This window comes from Abramis brama (assembly GCF_963993115.1).
Source record: "Abramis brama genome assembly, chromosome: 6".
NCBI lineage: Eukaryota > Metazoa > Chordata > Actinopteri > Cypriniformes > Leuciscidae > Abramis > Abramis brama.
The window spans coordinates 43,851,477-43,865,966 of NC_139968.1; the positions used below are offsets into that span (position 1 = coordinate 43,851,477).

Genomic DNA, 14,490 nt, shown 5'->3' on the forward strand with positions numbered 1-14,490 from the left:
ACTAAAAATTGTGCTGGTGTGCTACATACTACATCCTATTTTTTAAAAGCATGTTTGAAATGGAATACTAGCTTACTCGTTACTAATAATTGTGCTGTATATACAGTGTACTGCATACTTCATCCTATTTGTTTAAAAATAGCATGTTTAAAATGAAATGATAGCTTTCATGTTACTAAAAACTGTGCTGTATAAACTGTGTACTGCATACTCCATACCATTTTTTAAATAGGATGTTCAAAATTAAATACTAGCATTCATGTTACTAAAACTTGTACTGATATACTGTGTACTACATACTATTTTTTAAATAGCATGTTCGAAATAGAATACTAGCTTGCTCGTTTCTAAAAATTGTGTTGTATATACTGTGTACTTCATACTACATCCTATTTTATTGCAATTGTTGGCATTACAGGAATAATGCAGAACAAATTAATAGAAAAGAACAAAGGGAGGAAGCACATCACAAGTAAAACATACAAGTGAAACACATGAAACCTCCACCTGGATCCCACATCCTATTTTTTTTTTTTTAAATAGCATGTTCAAAAGGGAATACTAGCTTACTCCTTACTAAAAATGTGTGCTGTAAAAACTATATACTGCATACTAGTTTTTTAAAAATAGCATGTATATACTGTGTACCACATACTACATCCTTTTTTAAAATATCATGTTCGAAATGGAATACTAGCTTACGTGTTACTAAAAATTGAGCTGTAAGCTGTGTACTGTATACTACATACTAATTTTTAAATAGCATGTTCGAAGTGGAGTACTAGTTTCTTAAAATAGCATGTGAAACGGAAGTTATTCTGCAGCAATTGCTGTACGCTGCATTGTTGACACTTGCTCGTTACGTTGAATGATTTTTTTTTCAACAAGTGGGACATAAACTAAAAAAAGCATTTTAAATCCATATTATGTGTCTGAAATTTGATGAAATGGGTCAAGAAAGAGATGTTAAAAACGGTGGCTGATATTGCTTCTACAGTATGCATACTATAGTTTACATGCGCAGTATTCTATTATGAACTTTTCCCTCCCTATTTCCTCAGTAATTCTGTTCTAGTAGCTGCGTGACCAAATCAAAGTCAAATTGAGCCTCAAATAAAACTTAATTTTGGAGATCTAACAGTGTAGTGTGACAGTTTATTGGGTAAAATTAGAGGAAGGTTGAGTTTATTGGCTGTGCAACATGTGAATGTTCTTTAGTGTTCTTGTAGTGGCGCCTCACATTCATCCCTCTAAATGTCTTGCACATGCAGAAGGCTACCCATAATTTGATCCGTCGGGCAGCACCTTTGTTTTCCGAGTGTATTTGTTCTAGTCTATCATCTTTACGTGACTCCAGCCAAATCTGTTTTCATCCAGATCCAACATGTACTCCCTGCTTGTGTGTAAGCAACCCCCTCCCGTGTGCTTCCGGGGAATAGCTTGCTCTGGTAAACAGGGCTCCCCGCGCTGTTTCTCTCATGTGTGTTTCATACACGAGCTTATTCAATCCCACTCTATAATCCCCAATGCCTGTCTGTTTGGCCCCTCGGGCCTTGTTACCATTTACACTTGCCCCTGCATTATCAGGGAGGAAGAGATCATGTTTTCCATGCACAAAGCTGTGGTTATATATTATAAAAGTTTGTGTTTACATAATGAATGTGTGTGTACTGTGTATAATTATTTTTTATATATAAATATACACACACATGCATGTATATATTTAAGAAAAATGTGTTATTTATATATAATATATTTGTATATAATATAAATTATGTATACAGTATATACATGCAAATATTTCTTAAATATATACATGCATGTGTGTGTATTTATATATACAAAATAATTATACACAGTGCACACAAATATATTATGAAAACACAAACTTTTATTTTGGTTGCGATTAATTGCGATTAACTGTTTCACAGCCCTAATGTATATGTGTGTGTGTTAAATATAAAAAGCAAGATGACTTGAGAAGCAGATTTACGTTTTATTTATTATTAATCCTAATATTAATACATTAATACTAACCTTGCATTAAGAATGTTAATGTTTTTGTTCGTGTGTGTGTGTGTGTGTGTATATAGGACATACACAAACATATTTGTTCAATTATTTCTTTATTTGTCTACAGATGTGGCCTACTTTTTATAAGCATAAACTTTTTATTTTTTAGTTTTGAACAGCCATGTCTGCTGCGGTGTTGTTGTTGTTGTTATAAAAACACAAGACCTTTGTTCGCTTTGGTTTGTCTGTCTGGAACTCACGTTTTCACCATGGGAATATGCTCAAGGTTGCTAGGTTTGGGAGGAAGCATCTCCCTTAGCAAGGTGTGCTGTGGAAAGTTTTCCTGGGCTCGATATCGTTTCTAAAGCGCTCTGGAAACTCAACAAAGCGGAGGAAATACATTTTGGAAAAGACGTCTGCTCCTGTTTTAGACAGAACTGGGCAGCGTTAACGACACTCGGCTTGATATTCTGCACAAACATGAGCATTTCAAAGTGAAACACAATCACTTATTCTCTCGTTCTTCCCAACACGCACATACGCAGGCAGTTCTTCCCTAGAGATGGCAGATCCGAGCAAGCCATATGGAGCGGGCTGTGTCTTGCTGGGCACGCCTGACGAAAGCCGAACAGCTTGGGCTGTACTGGAATGACAGCCTTCAGGGTTTTTTTTGGTTTTTTTACCAGGTTTTCCAAAAACCTGCTTCTTTTGCTCTCTCTTACCCTCTTCATTTTTCACAGTACTTTCTCCCCCCCCCCTCCTCTTCATAACCAAACAGATGGAAACGAAGGACTAGCATCACATATTTAGCAAGCAAACACACTTATCTCTTGACAGCTCCATCCTGGCTTAACAATCTGCCTACATTCAAGCACCTCCCTAAATGATGCCACATAACCACCCTTAGCTGTCGTTTCACAGTGCTCTTGAGGGTCTAGAGCGCACATATCAGGTGCACGAAGGTTTTACCGCCTCAGAGGAATAGATGGGAATGGCAATAACAAAAGAGTGTACCCCTTGAACACAACCTTCCCCTATTGAGGGAACCATTGCTTTGAGCTAGCATGCGGCAGGTGCCAAAATAAAGACACAAAAATAAGGACAACGTGAGGTTGTGTTGTCCTTTTTCATTTCATTCCTTCCTAGCGCAGTTGGAGGTCCAACACTTGATGTGTTCAGCTTTTCTTTGGCACCTCCTCCTACACGATTCTCCGTAATCAGCAGACGCAACGCACCAGGTGGCTGGACCGGAGAGACCGGGAGAAAAGAGCGTCACAGCTTCTTAATTTAAAGTATTTAAATTCCTTGCGAGTGATTTTGATTAAGTCAGCCCACACATTCCCGTTCACGCTCAGCAGGTACTAACCAGACTTGGGCGGTGTGAAGGAGAAGGGGGGGTTCCTAGAGAGCGATGAACAGAAAAGCTCTCTGCTTCCCTTGTACACACAAAGAAACTCTTACTCGGAGTATCGATATTAGGTTCGAAACTAAAGTAGCTGTATCTAAGATAAGAATTAGAGTCTATTTGTCCACATCTGATTGGAGATCCCATGAGAGCTTTGTGCGTACCTTAGCTAATAGTCGGATCTCTAACAAGTCATCGAACCTATAGTATTGGATTTGCGTTCCCACAATTGCACGTTTTCGGTCAGCGCTGCCAATTGTTACAGTAATGAAAAATTGATTGTTGTATAATCAGCCCGACTTGCTTGCGGGAAAACGTCCCTCTGTCAATTCCCTCAACCCATCGCTGCTATCGATTGATTGGATTGACCTCGTGGTGTTCTCTCTCGTTCTCCGTCCTTCCCAGAGCAAGTAAAGATTTACTCCGCTCGTTTTCCCTCCCTTATTTAGACCCGTTGTTCCATGAACGCGAGTCAATTGAGCATTGTTGATGGAGGGGTTCTGCGAGAGGACAGAGCGAGGCTCCCGGTGCAGCACTTGTCATCCTCTTACCTGTTCGTTCTGGGAGTGTTTGTCATTTCTTTGACCGCTCGAACCCTCTGGACGAGCTGGAGGCCGCAGGGCAGCTGATGCGAGAGGTACTGTCTCGCAGCTCACAGGGGCCTGTCAGATCTCTTTAGAGATAAAGAGATGAAGGCGCCTCTTGCGCTCATGCTCAGTACACCTCACACCACGCAGCGCTGACTTAACGCCTGATATGGTGTTAAAAAAGGCCAGTTGCCTGACATGAACGAGGTGCCTACAGGGTTGTTCATGGCACGCGATGCTGGCATCTTTTTATGCTGCGGTTAGTTATCGCGTGTAAGCGTAGGGGTTGAATGAACTTGTTTTTAATAGCCTTGCATCCCAGCATGCCGTTCAAAAGTTTTGGATTGGTAATATTTTTTATGTTTTTAAAGGAAGTCTCTTCTGCTCATCAAGGCTGCATTTAATTGATTAAAAATACAACAACAACAAAAAACAGTGATAATGTGAAATATTATAATAATTTAAAACAGCTTTCTGTGTGAATATATAGTAAAGTGTAATTTATTCCTGTGATCAAAGCATCATTACTCCAGTCTTCAGTGTCACATGATCCTTCAGAAATCACTCTAATATGATGATTTGATGCTCAAGAAACGTTTATGATTATTATCAATGTTGAAAACAGTTATTTACATTTTTATTTCAGGATTCTTTGATGAATAGAAAGTTCAAAAGAACAGCATTTATCTGAAATAGAAGCTTTTGTAACATTAAACACTACCGTTCAAAAGTTTGGGGTCTGTAAGAATTTTTATTCATTTTTTGGGGGGGAAATAAATAAAAGAAATCAATACTTTTATTCATCAAGGATGAATTAAATTGATCAAAAGTTACAGTAAAGACATTTATAATGTTAGAAAAGAATCTATTTCAAATAAATGCTGTTCTTTTGAACTTTCTGTTCATCAAAGAATACAGAAAAACTGTTTTCAACATTGATAATAATAATGAATGTTTTTTGAGCATCAAATCATCATATTAGAATGATTTCTGAAGGATCATGTGACACTGAAGACTGGAGTAATGATGCTGAAAATACAGCTTTGATCACAGGCATAAATTACAGCCTTGGTGAGCATAAGAGACTTATTTTAAAAACATTCTTACCGATCCCAAACTTTTGAACGGCAGTGTACGTCTCCTAACGGGGAGTGCAGGAATGCTGCGTGTTTAAAAAAAGGGCTTTTACCAGCTGCTTGACCTCTCACCTTTGATCCCTCCTGCAGATCTTCAGTCGTCCGAAGAGGTAACTTTGTTTTTTGTTTTGGCTGGCAAGGGAAGGATTTGTTGGGCATTGATTGAGGCATTTCTGATTCAACACAGTGTTAGCGCTAAGCCTCGGAGAACACTGCACGCCCTTCATGGTCTGTTTGTAAGGTCAAACTCCAACAATCACCTAGTGTTTCGATGCCTGTTTATGAGTGGTACTTTCATATGCAGACAGCGTAGTCTCTGTTTCCTCAATGGCTCGTTCAGGGACACATCAGAATCTCGGGCTGCCCAAGTTGAGGATAACTGCCCCTCTACCCCATTCCGAGTGGGTATGTGGGGTCACCTGACCTTTGACCCCTACTCTTGCTCTACAATTCCTCCCTTGTTTCAGCATCTCAGAAGCCCAGTCAGCGAGAATGGCAAAATGGGAAAGCGGGATTGTGGTAGAGCTCCCGTGACTCTGTTTGCCCTTCCTCCTCGGAGCTTGTATAATAGCCGTAAAAAGTGGCCAGTTGTTATTCTCAAACTGGGCTGGAGGGAGGTGACAGACATGAGACACGAACCCAAACCTGGCCATCTGTTTTCTGTCTTCAACACATCTCACTCGCGTTCTCTCGGTTCAGCAGGCTGAGGGGAGGGAACCGCATCTACTCAGCCCAGTCATGAACCCTGGGACACTTACCTCACTCGCACATATTCACGTCTGCCTTGGTGCATTTTCTCCCGAGGCTCCAGTCGCGGTCATAATGTGATTATACACTCCTGCACCCACTCACCACAGCGCTGTCATGTAATTACAGTGGTGAGGAGTCAACGTGCTTCAGCAAAATGGTTTTATTATGGTGAGTAAAGGGGTGAAAAAAGCTGAATTCTCCATTTGTTGCCACGGCCACCATTAGCGTGCTACTCCTCGCAAATTCGGAGCAGGCCCCGTCGAGTGAAGCATGTATAAACAAGGTGATGATTTGACCCCAGGGTTGTTAATTAGCACAATGAAGTTATTTCAGTTAATGGGACTAGGGGGGCACTGGCATCCTTCAGGAAAGAGCTCTTAATCTGAACAGCTCCACTTGTGTAGTTCAGGTGCCATTTGTGCAACATACAAACCCGACTCCCTCTCAACACAGAGCAGCTTTGCTATTATGGTGCTGCTAACCTAGCATTTACACACAACAAAACTACCTGTGTTGTTCAGTTTAGTGCCCAAAAACCAGGAAGCACTGAATCCCACTATCAATGCAAGACTGGAGAATGCATTCATGCTGAAATTCAATGGTTCCTACCACGAGAGCAGGATGTTTTCTGCAGCGTAAAGCACTAACATCTTGCCTGCGGCAGTGTGGTTACACCTAGCCTAAATAGATGCACAGTTCTGAAATGCTAATGCAGCCCATCCACCCCACCTCAGGCTTCACCGCCAATAACAGTGAGTGGCAGCATAATTGTCCACCTTTGAAAGGAACCATCCCATCCTCCTGAGCAGCTGCCGAATCATAGGTTGCCAGGTTCCCAAATAACAATTTATTTACATTGATTTGAATGATTCCATACGGCAATCCCTTAGCATCTATGCGTAGCTGCTATTTACCCATCTAAGAAAACTATTCCAATTTCCAGGGGGCACCTGCGCTTAATGCAATTTTATTCCTCACTGGGGTCCCGAATATGAATACACGCCGATATTTCCGCCTCTAGGGTGGCCCTTGAAAAGCTCTTACTTGAGTCTTAAAGGGCAAGAATTGCATGTAGATGGCTTGGCAAGAATCCAGAACCTAACGTCATTCTTCTTTCAAGGACTAATGCAGATCAGAGCCAGGCCAGGTTTGTAATTAAATTGCCTTTTCTGATGTCAAAGACTCAGTGACCTGTCTTTTAGACAATATGTCCTACACTAAAAATTAATAATATCCCACTGCTTGACAATGCTTGTCTCTCCAAAGCAGTCCACTGATCAGGAAATTTAAGGGGGAAATTAAAGTCAAAATTGTGGTCTGAGTTTGTCACACCACAGAAAAATGTATTATTAGCCACCCAGCCAAATTTGAATGATAAAAAAGCTGCCAAGTAAAGAAAATAAGCTATCGAAATCGTGAAAAAATTAGCAGTATTCTGCTCTCAAACGCTGGGGGCGTGTCCACTGGCTGCGCTGAAACCACGCCCACTCGCGGGAAAGCTGCCGTCGCCACACTCAACTGTCACCGCTACAGCCGGAATGGATGCTCCTAGCAGCTTAATTGGATTTACAAAGCCATACATGTTTGAGCCTCCAGAGCCAGAGTAAAAAAGTTTATAAAACTCTCCTGTGTAAAATGATCACTACAGAGGCGGGTGTTGGTGGTGATCCTCAGCTCTCCATCAAGGCTCTTCACAAAATTAATCCACCTCTTCTTGATATGATAATTTTTCGGAAATTTAAATAAGGACACCAATCTGTTTTGTAAGTGATCGCATCCAGGTAATATGCATTTCTGTGACGAAGGCATAGCTAGCTAGCAAACTCTAGGCTGTTACTTATAGAACTGACAGTAACTCGCAATTGAGTGGTGAACTGATGCGAATGTGCTCTAGTTATATTGTTAGGGGCAGGGCCAGCCTCAGTGGCTCCAGTACGCCATCAACAGTAGGGGCGGGGCCAACCTCAGTGGCTCCAGTGCGTCATCGACAGTAGGGGCGGGGCCAGCCTCGGTGGCTCCAGTGCGTTATCGACAGTAGGGGCGGGTCCAGGAGCTCAGCGGCTCCAGTGGGTCATCGACAGTAGGGGCGGGGCCAGGAGCTCAGCGGCTCCAGTGGGTCATCGACAGTAGGGGCGGGGCCAACCTCAGTGGCTCCAGTGCGTCATCGACAGTAGGGGCGGGGCCAGTCTCAGTGGCTCCAGTGCGTTATCGACAGTAGGGGCGGGTCCAGGAGCTCAGCGGCTCCAGTGGGTCATCGACAGTAGGGGCGGGGCCAGGAGCTCAGCGGCTCCAGTGGGTCATCGACAGTAGGGGCGGGGCCAGGAGCTCAGCGGCTCCAGTGCGTCATCGACAGTAGGGGCGGGGCTAGGAGCTCAGCGACTCCAGTGCATCATCGACAGTAGGGGCGGGGCCAGGAGCTCAGTGGCTCCAGTGGGGGCGGGGCCAGCCTCAGTGGCTCCAGTGCGTCATCGACAGTAGGGGCGGGGCCAGCCTCAGTGGCTCCAGTGCGTCATCGACAGTAGGGCTCCAGTGCGTCATCGAGTCACCGTTTTAGCCCCGCCCAAAAAATCAAAAACTGTTTAACTGTTTAACGGTCTAACCCCACAATTCAGTACTTCACAGTTCACAGTTTTTGTAATGTGTTTTAGCAATACATTTCTAACATTTATAATGTGTTTAGATTTTTTTTTTTAGAATTGCCTTTACATGGACTGTGCTGTGTTGACAAATTTCCTCAGTTTGGATGGGACACATTGAAGGTTTGGCGTTTTAGTTCATGAAACACGACTTGCTACTTGCTATGGCTAATCGGTTGCAGGTAGCAGTGAGGGGAGGGGACATTATCACTATAGAGAGAATTTTATGATTCAAAAATGTGCACATGACTGTCACGTTTAAATGTGAATATCTTCTAAATGATTATTTTATCCCTGTTTAGGAGTTAGCATGTAGACGTTGGCGTCAAAGCTAAGAAATAAGAAGTAAAATCCACAAAGCTTTGACTTCATGTGAGTGCCGTGTTTGACTGCATTGCAGCATGCCTGTTCCTCTCACAGAAGTGAAAGGACTCTTGGATTTATCTCCCTGAATGCGCAAAGGTCAAACGTGCCACCTGGTTTTCTCAGAATGACATATCAGCGTGAAGCACCGCTCGCTTTGTTCTGATGCGCACACATACACTCCCTCCGTTCTGCTTGTACTCAAGACTCCAGAATTATGTAAGGGCTGTTTGGAGAGGATATAGGAGAAAGACGTATTCTTGGCAAAAGTCCCCTGCCTGGCTCTCTTGCCTGTTTTTTTACCCACGCCACTGTTCTGCATCTTAAGTGGAGACAGTGCGAATCCTGCGTGTGTTATTTTTCATCAAACATTTCATCTCGGCTCTACGGCACATCTGCAGCGCAGGGAAAAGCCGTAGATCATCTCGCTGCCACTGTAAACAAACACAAAGGCAGGAGGCTTTGGTCACAGAAGACGTTGCTGTCTTCTCTGTGTCTCTGTGGATTGCTGCCATGACGGCAATGGCAGGTGTGTGCCTTGAAATGAGAAGCAATCACCTGATAATGCTGTGATTGTTATGCATCTGTGTGGAGCATTAGAGAGAGAGGATAGAACTGGCAAAACATATTTACATAATTCTCCCACAAATACATGCAAATGCAAATGATTACTCAACATTGGCACTGTGTATGGCGAGGCTTTGCGATGAATCTCCCAAAATCTGTCTAGAACATGTCCTATTTATTCTTGTCACAAGTCAAATTTAATCCTTAAAGGGGACCTATTGTGCAAAAGTGACTTTTATATTGTTTTTGAGCATAATCATGTGTCCACAGTGTGTGCACACAACCACCCTATTGTAGTAAAAATCCGTCCTCTCTGTTTGTTTATTTCCCCATAAATATGAAACAGTGTCTCAAAATGAGCCATTAAGGAATGTGACGTCACATCAGAACAGGCCCCGCCTACAACTGGTGACGGGATAGCTTAGCTCCGCCCCTGAGTGAGCATTTAACAGCAGCATTCAAGTAAGAAATGTATTCTTATTAAATCAACTAAAGTTATTCAACCAAGTTTTACTTTGTTGTTTGATTTATATTAACAGCATATTCAGCAGTAGTTATTGTGTATTATGCTGCTTTCACTTTAATACACAGATCTAATATACACATGCGATTTCGTTCCCCGCTGTTTACATTCACAGACAAAACCGACTGTGTTTGTGAACTTTGTGTGTTTTTGAAATAACCTTGTGTGTATTTGACAGTTAAAGGTATAGCGGAGGATTTTTTACTTCCGGGTGGATCACCTATACTATTGGTCCTCCTAATTGTCAATCATTCTGGTGAATCAATCAAACTTATTCAAAAAGTGGAGAGGGCGGGTCTTATCTATAATTCGGAAAGATCCTCCACTATACCTTTAAGAAACGAATAAGAAATTATTCTTCGTCTGACATCCAGCTTTCTGTGCGCGTGCTTCGGGTGTGTGCGCTCAGAACACCATATATCAGAAGTTTGACTGATATGGCTTTAAAATAATAAACTTTTATGATGACGAAGAACTGCAATGTCACGTGAGCCTGGCCACGAAAGAGATGAAAATCAAAACCAAACAGATTTTGGCAGAGTATCCGAGGCACGAGCTCAGCAAAAGGCTCAGCAGCTCATTTGCATTTAAAGATACAGGCACGAAAACAGCATGTTTTTCCTTCCACTCAAAAATGGGCCTTTACAACGTGGTATAATAAACGATCTGTGGGGTATTTTGAGCTGAAACTTCAGACACACATTCTGGGGAACCTGAGACTTATATTACATCTTATATATAACAGAACTAAATAAGACATTATATATCACACAGTGATTTATTGTTTACTTTAATTGCCATCTATACGCTCAGAACTGAAGAGAAAATGGTGGAGGGATTGTGAAAGCACCTCTGGCTGAATATGATAGTGTTTTTTGCCGCTGGCCTTTCTTTGTGTGCAATTCAAAATGGCAGCTTGGACACCAAAGAGAGACACACACGAACTCGAGCCACCTGGACTACACAGTCAAATCTGGCGCTGACATGAAAGCCAGATGTGTGTGTGCTCAAACTCTCTCACTTTACTGTGGCGGACAGACACATAAGTGTGTGTGACCGCAGGAGGAGTGTGTGTCCTTGATAATTGGACAGAATCGAGAGCCATTCAGAAGGGCCTCTGTTTAAAACGGTGCCTGTAGCATACGGAGGGAACGGCGCCATTACAAGGGACTCTTTAAGGGATATTACATTCGCTCGTAAATAGAAACGGCCGAGGCATTGTTTTATGAGATCCCTCTGAGGTCTTTTGTCTTGAATCTGGTTTTAAACCATCACATTTTTAGTGCGTGTATAATCAGCCGGCCCATTTTATTAGTGAAAAATCCGGAGCCTGTGTTTCCCTTCCACTTTATTTTGGTGGTGCGTACTGACATATTACTACTTTGCGCAAAATTATCACAGCGTGCATCATTTCACTTTCTCTTTACCTAAATGTAGAAGTGTAATTAGCATCTGTTGGCTTTGAATGCATGCGAAGTGTTAATTGCCCATCATGCTAACTTTGTCAAATAAATCTTTCTTTGTGGGCATACTAACATTCGTTGGCTTGCGGATTCCCTGTTGTTTCTTGTTTCTGAGGTTACATGAGAATTGCAGAAAAGCTGTAGTACATTATCTTTGCTTCACTTTGGGCTCTTTGGCCAATGTAGAAGTGTAATTAGCCTTTTATTAGCCTCAAATGCATGCACTTATGCGCTAATGCGCACATTAACTTTGTGAAATAAATCTTTCTTTGTAGGCATGCTAACAGCATTAGTTGGTTTCTAAATCTGCGGATATTGTCGTCTAAGATATCTTTTGAGTCAAAGGTAACTAAAGAGGTTACAGGGAACGTTGCAGACAAGTTGTAGTGCGATGTCTTTTCAACACGCACGGTTGCGCCGCTATCAACGGTTTGATCTCTATATTGAGGAACGCTCTCTGGGGCGCTTAATTGGGAGTTTTAATTGGACGTTCGCCATGGTTTCTTCCTTCCATTTCCCTCACACAGACTCGCTGGGGACTCCAATCTGGCTTCCTCTTCTGATTACCCAGCTTTAAAAATCACACACACACACACACACACACTATCGCCCTGCCAGTTGTTACGCAGCTGCATCTGTTTGTTTTCTAAGTGTCTGCGCGGTGGTTTCTTCGTCGACGTGCCCTGCTACTAGATTTTTGCATTCTTGCATCAATCTGCAAAAACCAGGACGTACTTCATGTACATGCACATAAACTCTGTCTCTCTGTCAGCGTTTCCCGGGAGGATAAACAGCACTGCGGATTTCATAATCATCACTCACGTTAATGCGAACGCATTTAATGCGGCACCGCAGCCATGGCTTGTACTTGGACGGTCCAAGTGTTTGCGACGTTCATTTAGATGTTTTTTATGTTGTGTTTATGTGCTAGAATGTAGATGCACTTCGTTTTAACACGCCTTTTATTTCTGCAAGCATTTTTCCTTGTACCCCAGTTTGATAGTTTCAAATGCCAGATCTTTCAATCTTTCTCTCTCTTTTCTTTCCTGTCTATTGCCGTATCTCTCCGTTTCAGTGCTGAATCCAACATATAAGCGTTAATAATGCATGGAAACGTGCAGGATTAGGAAGCCAGCCAGTCATGAGTGCAACCCTGATTACATCTGACTGCTGGTGCTCTCCATTAAAAAGGGAAAAACAATCATACAGCATATTGGCCGGAGGTAGCGACAAAGATGGGGAGATAAAACTGAACCTGAGAACGCATAAATGCAAGAAAGATACTCGACCGACTGTCAGTGGTTGCGCTGCTGTAATCTTCAGGCATCTCCTCGGCTCATAATGGCAAAATCCTCGATTATTTGCACGTTTAATACACTAGTGTTAGTTTGGAGATGTCGAGTTTTGCGTGCAACACATTCCCGTTTTTTCAGCGAACGCATGCCAAAACACAACGGCAAGACGCAAAAGTTTATAGTGTTGCTGTGCGTGTAGCGTCGTTCCCCAACAAGTCCATAACATTCTCCTCTCCGTACAGCTCAATAATTCATACACACTGGTCCTTGTGCATATTGTATGATGGTGCGGTCGAAATGCGCCTCTTTTCCCAGCCTTTGAGGGCTATCCAAGGTGAGGAACATGAATCGAGAGCAGTCAATTCGAGGAACGCCTGTATTCTGTTGTGAATAACAGATTGCACCAAAACTATGGTCGCACTTATTAGCAATCCTAACTCGGTTGCTTTATCGTGGGCCGAATATAGGTCATTAGGATCCACTGTTGTCTCGTTGCAATGAAACTTCAAAACCTCACGCTCCAGACACGGTGAATGGGAGCTACTTTAGGAGGGGGCCTTGGGCGGCCAGCGTAGGGGAGCGTCGTAAATCATCAGGGACGTATTCCTCCTCTTTGTCTGGGTATGCCTGGCCTGCTTTGGCACTCTACAATCGAATCCCTCGACTGACGCTTTCAATTGTTTGTGTGGGGCGGAATTTGAAGTGTCTCCATGCAGGTTGACAGGAAACCCAAAGCCGACAAGCCAGCTGTCACTAGGTCCTCACTCGCGCATTATGACTTCCAGCCTCTCTGGAAACTTAACACGCTGCACTAGAAGAGCACACGTAGCGGTGCGGACTGACACGCGTGTGTATGTGATGACTGTGTCATTGTGTTGAAGACACAAAGGACTTCTTATTAAAGTTTGAAGTGTCTCATGTGCCCTCTGGGGAAACGAATAAGAGGGTCCTGTTGCGGTGCGTTATGTCGGCACCCACAGTCGAGATCTCGGCTTTTTGTGAATTTTGACTGTTTGGGTTTCAGTGTTGATGAAGCGTTACACTGCGATTTTTTTGGAAGTTCCATTACATTTACAATTACTATAAGTATTTTTTTATATATTGTATACAAAAAGGCCTAATGCAATAATAATTCAAACAGTATTATTATAATTGTATCTTATACCATCCATATTATATGAAATATTGTTAATATTTAATTTTATTAGGAATGCACAATGTGTCATGTCTGTGTCCATATTGTTTTTTTAATTATTATTTTATTTCATTTATCTTTCCATATTGGTTGATATTATTTAATTATGCTTGCTAATTTACCTTATTTTTATTTCAAATGACCTTTTCCATAATCTGACACTCACTTAAAAAGTATTATTTAAAATTCTTAACACTAATTTTTGTTCATATTGTACATTTATAATGTTGTGATGCCTAAATTCACTTGGAGCATTTAGTGTTTTATGTCTAATTTTATTTGGCCATTTATCAGTTCATTTTGTAGTTATAATATTTTATACAACATTATAAAATCATTTTTTGCTTATTTTTATTAAGAATTCACAATATGTCAGCACTATGTCACTATTATCATTATTATTATTATTTATTCATATTGGCTGATATTGGATATTTTATTATACCTGTTCGTTTTTCCTATTTTTACAGTTAAATTACTTTTGCCATCATTTGACACTCTCTTTATTTAATCTTCTAAAAAAAAAAAACTTTACTCAAGGTAATCTTTCATTTATT

The 14,490-nt window shown here is 41.8% G+C and overlaps 1 protein-coding gene across 28 annotated transcripts in view; it reads left to right on the forward strand.

Moving 5' to 3' along the window:
• The window catches only part of ptprsa (protein tyrosine phosphatase receptor type Sa), a 207,822-nt gene that overhangs the window by 73,680 nt on the left and 119,652 nt on the right, over positions 1 to 14,490 (forward strand). The gene's annotated exons all lie outside the window — the stretch shown is intronic.